This window comes from Pelophylax lessonae, assembly GCF_965119305.1.
Source record: "Pelophylax lessonae genome assembly, chromosome: 1".
Classification (NCBI taxonomy): Eukaryota; Metazoa; Chordata; class Amphibia; order Anura; family Ranidae; genus Pelophylax; species Pelophylax lessonae.
Window position 1 is genome coordinate 635110551 of NC_138768.1, and position 9411 is coordinate 635119961.

Consider the following 9411-nt stretch of genomic DNA (forward strand, 5'->3'; position numbering starts at 1 on the left):
ACAAACCATTGTCTTTCATGGGACTAACTAACAGAATTTGATGTGACAGTGAATAAAATAGAAATATTGTGCCAGAGTGCCTTCAATACCATAGACTGCATTTATATCAGAATACATATTTTGTTTGTTGGTAATTTCAAGCCATGAGCTTTGTTCCAGGCTGTATGCATTGCTTTTTATTATCTTGTCCATGATCCATAACTATACAAGTTACTTTCTATGTTATAAGATACATCTTAAAAGAGAACAGTGAGATCTATTGAAACGATGAGTTAATAACAGTGCAGGGCAATCTAACTCACATTCCTGTGATTTAAGAGTGCCAGAAATGTTTTTTATCACCATTTGGTTTTTTTATTGTCATGCTTTCAAGTGAACTTTCCAAACAAAATGATGGGGCAGGATTTTCATTTGATGTGAGCCTGTGTATGATGCATTCTAAAACATACAGAGAGATATTAATGTTACAAAAACAACACTGCATCTGAAATGCATCTCCATTTTAAAGTGGACCTAGCATCAGATATATTTTTCAAGATAAGTAATGTACAAGATTCCCTATCTCGAATGGGACGAGACAAGGTTGTCCCCTGTCTCCACTTATTTTTATCTTAACGCTCTAACCCTTTTTCTGTACTGTTCGGAGTGACCCAAATAATTCTGGTCTCCAGAAGTCTTCAGGTCATCATAAAATTGCGGCTTTTGCAAATGATTTAATATTATTTGTTTCTAACCCCCGTATATATCCCTGCCAAATATTCTCCAGGTGCTACGCTCATATGGTGCCCTATTAGTTTAAAATTAATCTGTCCAAATCGGCGGCTCTTAAAATGATGCTTTCTCATTTGGAACTACTTTCTATTCATTCCAATTATCTTCCCTTTTAATGCACTGACAAATCGATTAAGTATCTGAGGGTGCAAATTACCTCGGACATCAGGGACCTTTATTCCTTGAACTTGGCTCCTTTACTAAGCAACCTCAAGCTGGATCTCAAACAATGGGGCACTCCCTGACCCTAACGTGGTTTGGGAGCTGCAATGCCTTGAAAATGATAGTTCTCAAGCGGATATTGTATTTGTTTTAACCACTTCTGGACCGGAAGATTTTCCTGCTTAATGACCAGGCCCTATTTTGCGATTGCGCACTGTGTTATTTTAACGGACAATTACGCGGTCGCGCAATGCTGTACCCAAATAAAATTGACGTCATTTTTTTCCCACAAATAGAGCTTTCTTTTGGTGGCATTCGATCACCTGTACAATTTTTATTTTTTGCACTATAAACAAAAAAAGAGCGACAATTTTGGAAAAAAAAAACAATATTTTTCACATTCTGCTACATAATATTCCCCAAAAAAATGTTAAAAATCTAATTTTTTTAACATTTTAGGCCAGTTTGTTTTCTGCTACATATTTTTGGTAAAAAAAAATAGCATTAAGCGTATTTTGATTGGTTTGCGCAAAAGTTATTGCGTCTACTAACTACGGGAAAGATTAATGTCATTTTTATTGTTTTGTTTTTTTTACTAGTAATGGCGGCGATCTGCGATTTTTTGTGGGACTGTGACATTGCGGCGGACAGATCGGACCCCTAACTGAAATTTTTGACACTTTTGGGGGTACCAGTAACATTACTACAGTAATCAGTGCTAAAAATATGCACTGTTACTGTAATAATGACACTGGCAGGGAAGGAGTTAACACTATGGGTGATCCAGGGGTTAAATGTAAGCCTAGGGGAGTGATTCTAACTGTGGGGGGGTTGGGCTTCTGAAATGACCCCAGAGACATGCGATCCTATATAGCAGGATCACATGGTCTCTGTGATCATTGCAGGGAGAAGGACGGATGGCTATGTTTACATCAACAGACCGTCCTTCTCCCTCAGCGGGGAGAGATCACCTGACACACGCACAAGCTTCCCCACTGATGAGTGGGGGCGGGAGCGAGCCGCCGCTGGGGCACGCTCGGCCCCTAGCTTCCTGAAAGCAAGCGACGTAGAGCTATGTCACTTTGCCCAGGAACGGCTGCCTGCCGCAGTAAATCTGCGGCGGGCGGTTGTAAAGGGGTTAAACAAGTGCAATCTCTTTTCAGGGAGTTTATCTGGTCCCACAAACCAACGAGTTTGTGTTCATCACTTCTCTTCCTCTCTAAAAGTAGTGGGGGTATAGGTCTCCCTGACGTCTATAGATACTATAGAGCGGTACATCTCTTGAGGGTGGTGGATTTGAATTGCAATGAGGGTTCTAAGCAGTGGGTCTCTATGGAGATGAGGAAGGAGGACACCTTCATTCCTCTCAGATTATTTCCCTGGCTGATTTATCAATTTCCTGCAGATATGCGGAACCACCCTTTGATTAGTGCCTCTCTACGGATATCGAGATCGGTTTTCTGTACAATGGATCTTTCCTTGTTGCCCTCACCCTTGACACAGGTCCTTGATAACCCTGACTTTACTCCTGGTTTCACAAACAGACTCCTGTGGAGATTAGGCCAACAGGGTAAGGTCTAATCAGGATCTCAGAACCTCCCTTGGACTGTTGGAGTACCACCCAACTTGACAATACTTGCAGACCTTTCAGAGATCCCATTATTCATCTAGGACCCTTACACCATTTTATTTTCTCTGTAGGATTGGGGAGCCGACCAGGCAAACGCTCTCTTTACTCTATAGCTATATGGCGACGCCCTCGGATGATCTATTCCCATCATTCGTACATCAATGGGAATTGGATCGGGGGACTAAGTTTACATTGCTCAAACAGATGAGATTTTTATCTTAGCCCACAAATCTTCCTTAGCCAACCAGTATAAAAAAGTGGCATATAAAATTCTCTCGAGATGGTATCGCGTACCTTACTTGCTTTACAAAATGAATAGCAGTGTCTTTGAAATGTGTTGGCGTTGCAATCAAGTGGTAGGTGTGATGGCCCATATATTCTGGAAGTAGTGTACAAGAATAACATTTACAGTTATTTATCACCTTTCATATAGATCACACTACTCCCCCTGACAATGGCTTCATCCTCTTTTTTCTGCATAAGGCCATCATCAGCAACAGGTTTGCTAAAAAGGATACTCTCAAGTTCATCTTTGATGGCCAAACTGCTGGAAAAGCTCACTTGCCAGGAAGAAACCATCAGCAGAAGAACACTTTGCTGGTCTGCCAGCGAGGAAGCTATGCTGTGGAGGGATGAGGGTTTTCTTGACTCTTCTAGTGATCCTGTCAATGTCTGTATATTACAATGACAATTAAACATAAAGTCTTACGTATAATGGAGAATGTATACCATACACTCTGTATAGGACACCACAGTGTTCAGTCCACGCTGTACCTGCATTTTAGGTGGCATTCATGAAATTTAGGACACATTGAGGAGCATGGAGTGTGATTCAGAGTGTTCTCTGTATAACATGGCAGAGAACAGTCCATGGTTATTTTGGCAGGTCAGGTGACCAGGCTTTCCTCCTTCCAAAACTTTTTTCCCACTTATTAACCACTTTCTGACCGCCTACGGCAGATACACTGTGGCAGTCTGGCTAGGCTGCACAAATCACAGCACCTGTACAGTGGTCGCACGTGGGACTAAGGGGGGGTGATCGGTTCAAACCAATGGCAGAATGGCAGAATCAACTGTGCCTTTGAAATGTAAACACAGGCACAGGATATGATGCAATTTCCTCTCTTGGAGTCCTTTTCGGTTCCAGCGTGAAACCACTGACACCAGTACAAATAGGCACACATTTAACACTCTGATTATCCCCTAATTAACCCTTTATTTCCCTGTCACAGTGCACACTATATACAGTACAGATAAAATTGACTTATCACTGTATTAGTGTCACTTGTGACTTCAGATAGTGTGATAGGCAGTTAATGGTAGTCCCAAAGAGGTTTAGGGTCCCTGCCATATATACCCTGTGACGGGAGTCACTTTGGGCATGGGGGTTGTGGACCCCAAATTCCTTTAGAGAGGTTAGGGGGGCACCATGCCCAGCCTTATGGGGCTCTCTTATGTTTAAGTCACCCTGCATCTGTTATGGATGCAGGGTGACCGGGAGGGTGGTGAACACTGAAAATATGGTTTGGACTACTACAAATGGGACAGTCAGTCAGGAATAATGTCTCCCTTGTAATATGAAGACTTTTGTTCCCATTTGCCATGAGGTCTCTCAACAGGAAGTCCAGCTCCTAATATGGTCATTCCAGGAAGTTCAATAGGGAGACGGGCTGGCTAACAATGTTGCTTTTTGTCTGAGGTGGCTTTCCATTCACCTATTGTCAGGTGTGCTAATGACCTCACCTGTTGTCTGCTAAGGGATGTATTGACACTCAGAGTAATGTGTATTGAGGGCTCGTTAGGGAACCATTGTTCTGTGTCTGACTATTGTGTACATTGATTGCCCCTGGGGCTTCTGTATCCTTGCACATGGCAGCCCTTCTGGTCAAGCTATCTGACCAATCCCTGTTGACTCATTTTCAAGTCCTCATTTGCATGACAGTCCTTCTGGTCAAGCTATCTGACCAATCACTGCTGACTCATTTTCAATTCCTCATTTGTATGGCTAAAGAGGACCTGAATGGGAACTGCATGTGCTTTGCAATTGACCAATGGGAGGGCGGTTGTTGGGGGCAGGATGTTCCAAATTCTGTATAAAAGTGTGCTGTGTTCTTCCAATAAATTGTCTTCCTGTTTGAACTTACATACAGCCTTGCCTGGTGTTTGTTCTAATGGATTCCGAACGGCACATAGCTGTAGTTCGGATCCTGGATCCTTGGTTGACCGAACCTTCAGACGTTGCGATCTGCAGGCTGACTCACTAGAAACAGGAGTGTCGGGGGAGCGGACAGAGCGAGCAAAGGTCTCGTCACATACCCCAATAAAGATTTAACTCCCTGTCACAGTGTACACTATATACAGTATACAGACAATTTACTGATCACTGTATTACTTCAGTTAGTGTGAGAGACAGTTAGTGGTAGTTAGAGGCAGTCCCAGATAGGTTTAGGGTACCCGCCATATATCCCCTAATAAAGATTTAACCCCCTGATCACCCCAGTTAACCCCTTAATTGCCCTGTTACAGTGTTACTATTAGGGATGATCGAACGTTTCGGGTCGACCATCGGTTCGACCCAAACATTGGCTGTACGAAATTCGGCCAAATTCCGAACTTTTTGCAGTAAAAGTTCGGAATTCGGCAACCAGAACCGCCCAAAATGCAATGGGACAGGAACTGGGCTTTAAAAGCCCGTAATTGGACCAGAAACCTCAGTAAAAGCCCTTCAATGCAGAGAGATCAGTGTGCCCCCATTCAATGCAGAGAGATCAGTGTGCCCCCTTCAATGCAGAGAGATCAGTGTGCCCCCATTCAGTGTGCCCCCATTCAATGCAGAGAAATCAGTGTGCCCCCTTCAATGCAGAGAGATCAGTGTGCCCCCATTCAATGCAGAGAGATCAGTGTGCCCCCTTCAATGCAGAGAGATCAGTGTGCCCCCATTCAATGCAGAGAGAGCAGTGTGCCCCCATTCAATGAAGAGAGATCAGTGTGCCCCCATTCAATGCAGAGAGATCAGTGTACCCCCATTCAATGCAGAGAGATCTGTTTGCCTCCTTCAATGCAGAGAGATCAGTGTGCCCCCTTCAATGCAGAGAGATCAGTGTGCCCCCTTCAATGCAGAGAGATCAGTGTGCCCCCTTTAATGCAGAGAGATCAGCGTGCCCCCTTCAATGCAGAGAGATCAGCGTGCCCCCATTCAATGCAGAGAGATCAGCGTGCCCCCATTCAATGCAGAGAACAGCTTGCCCCCATTCAATGCAGAGATGTCAGTGTGCCCCCTTCAATGCAGAGAGATCAGTGTGACCCCATTCAATGCAGAGAGATCAGTGTGCCCCCATTCAATGCAGAGAGATCAGTGTGCCCCTTCAATGCGAAGAGATCAGTGTGCCCCCTTTCAATGCAGAGTGACCAGCGTGCTGTGCCCCCCCCCCCCCAGACCAGTGCACTTACCTGTCCCCCGGCGTCTCCTCAAATCCTCCTGCCTCCTCCTCGGCCAAAGGCATGGTTTTGCCTTTCGGCCAATCAGGAAGCGGATCCCGCTTCCTGATTGGCCAGGAGGAGGATCCGTGTGACATTTTCATTCGCTATTGTCACACGGGTGGGTTCGCCCCAGGTCCACCCTTTTCTGAAGAGAAGGATCGGGAGCTTGGGCAGAGGCAGAGCGGTGTCACCCTCCCCCCAGTGGACACCCTGGTGCGATCTGCCCCCCTGCACCCCCCTTGTGATGCCCCTGCATAAGGCCAATGTGGTGCCTAGATTTAAAAAGGGATCAAAGCCTTTACCAAGTAACTATAGACCTGTTAGTTTAACTTCTATAGTTGGGAAGATACTGGAGAGTTTAATAAAAGACCACATAGATATGTTCATGCTGGAAAAATATATTTTAAGCAACAGATAGCATGGATTCATGAAAGACAGAAGTTGCCAGACAAATCTGATTTCTTCTACAGACCTGGATCAGTTTGTAAATGGATAGAAAACTGGCTAAAAGACCGTATTCAGTGGTTAATGTAGTGATTAGTGACAGTAGTGGTTAATAATTCTTGCTCTGAATGGTCTAAGGTTATCAGTGGTGTACCCCAAGGTTCAGTGTTGGGACCCTTACTTTTTAATATAGTTATAAATAATATAGGGTCTGGGATTAGAAGTACCATTTCAGTCCTTGCAGATGACACCAAGCTTTGCAGTGGAATAACGTCCTTACAGGATGTCTTCAATTTACAAGCCGACCTCAGTTCCCTGTTTAATTGGGCAACTTTGTGGCAAATGTGGTTAAATGTAGATAAATGTAAAGTTATGCACTTGATGGCGACAAATATGCATGCATCATACATACTAGGGGGAGAGCAGGTAAGTATAACATGTTTATTATTTAAAAAAAATTATAAAAAAAAACATTACTTTACAATCACTCTAAGGGGGGATATGATCAGGGCCGGCCCTAGCATGGGTCCCGGTTTGACCATGTGACCCAGGCAGCACTTAGAGAGGGGCGGCCCCCGGCCACCTCTTCTCTTCTTCGCTTATCGCTAAAAAAAAAAAAAAAGGTCCGCTGCTGGCCCGACATGCACACTGCGCATGCGCCGCCGCCTCCGCCGCTCGGCAAAGCCTGTAAACATTCGGCTATTTCCGGGAATAGCCGAACATGTATTAGCTTTCCTGAGCGGCAGCGGCGGCGGCGCATGCGCAGTGTGCATGTCAGGCCGGCTGCGGACGTGTTGACGTGTGGCGCCGGGCGGCGCCATTTTTAAATCCTAAGGCACCCTTTAGGAACAGGTAAGTGAGACTGCACACTACCTGCCATTATGCGGGGCTGCAGGCATACTACAGAAGATGCAGTGCTGTGGGCATGGTACATGACCACAGCATTGCATCTCCTGTAGTATGCCCGCAGCCCCGCATTCTCTTGTACCATTCCCGCCAACCCACATTCTCCTCTACCATGCCCGCAGCCCTGCATTCTCATGCACCATGCCCACAGCTCTGCATTCTCCTGTACCATGCCCGCAGCCCTGCATTCTCCTGTACCATATCTGCAGCCCCGCATTCCCCTGCACCATGCCCGCAGCCCAGCTTTCTCATGCACCATGACCACAGCCCCGCATTCTCATGCACCATGCCCGCAGACCCGCATTCTCCTGTACCATGCCCACAGCCCCACATTCTCCTGTACCATGCCCCCAGCCCCGCATTCTCCTGTACTATGCCCGCAGCCCCGCATTCACCTGTACCATGCCCACAGCCCCGCATTCTCCTGTACCATGCCTGCAGCCCCGCATTCTCCTGTACCATGCCCGCAGCCCCACATTCTCCTGTACCATGCCCGCAGCCCCGCATTCTTCTGTACCATACCCTCAGCCCTGCATTCACCTGTACCATGCCTGCAGCCCCACATTCTCCTGTACCATGCCCACAGCCCCGCATTCTCCCCTACCATGCCTGCAGCCCTGCATTCTCCTGTACCATGCCCGCAGCCCCGCATTCTCCTGTACCATGCCCGCAGCCTTGCATTCTCCTGTACCATGCCCGCAGCCCCGCATTCTCCTGTACCATGCCTGCAGCCCCTTCATTCTTCTGTACCATGCCCCCAGCCCCGCATTCTTCTGTACCATGCCCGCAGCCCCGCATTCTCCTGTACCATGCCTACAGCCCTGCATTCTTCTGTACCATGCCAGCAGCACTGCATTCTCCTGTACTATGCCCACAGCACTGCATTCTCCTGTACCATGCCCGCAGCCCTGCAGGGCACTGTGGCACTATAGACAGTAGAAAGCCTGGTGCGCTCATCTGCCCAGTGTCTACTGCTCTGTCCTGCTCCTGCTGTCACTCCATACACACTCACAACCCCCTGACTGCTTTCATAGTCCTATAGAGTGTGGGGGCCTCTTGGAGGGCGTGGATTTTTTTTTTTTTTTTTTGGGGGGGCAGCATTTTATTCTCGGCCCCAGGCAGCACAATGTCTTGGGCCAGCCCTGGATATGATCACCATGTATAAATACATAAGGGGTCCATATAATCAATTTGGTGTTGAGTTATTCACTTTAAGGTCATTACAGAGGACAAGGGGGCACTCTTTACGTCTTGAAGAAAAGAGATTTTGTCCCCAAATATGGAAAGGTCTCTTCACAGTAAGAGCTGGGAAAATGTGGAATAGACTCCCTCGAGAGGTGGTTCTGGCCAGACAGTGGATTGCTGCTAGAAAACAAGCAATTGGCCATGCATGTGCAGAGCATGTTCCATGCCAACCTTGGACAGCAGAAACAAGGGAGAAGAGAATGGGCGCAGGGCAGTGGACTCATTCTACATTTTACATTAGCAGCAAGGGGGGGGGGGCAGTTCTGCATCCTTGCTCTAGGTGCTGGATGTACCTTTCCTAGTACTTCAGACATTAAAGTGTAAGTTCCTATGGTGCAGAGCTTGCTTTAGGCTTAAAAGACATCTTTTGAGTTTTTGTCTGATGCCTTTTTGATCAAACCAATGGATGTTTATCAAAAGGCATGCCAACAGGTCTTATAATGCATGTTCCAACCCACGTCAATGTGTAAATAATGAGAGTTTTGGGAAACTCAAGAGCAGGGGAAGAGGGGGCACCACGTCCTTAAATAACACCAAAGACTATTCATATTCTGTTGTAATGGACTTTTGAGGTGCCCCAAGGAAGCAATGCAGTACAATGTTTAATACATGGGGGAAAATATTTCCCATTAAAAAAAATTTTGGATCAATAAAATGTAAAAAAGTGCCTATTTCCCCATGTTATAAACTCTGTACTGTGCGACTTCCTTCCAAAAGTCCATTACAACAGAATATGAATAGTCCATGTCAATGTGTATCATGCAAATAGATAC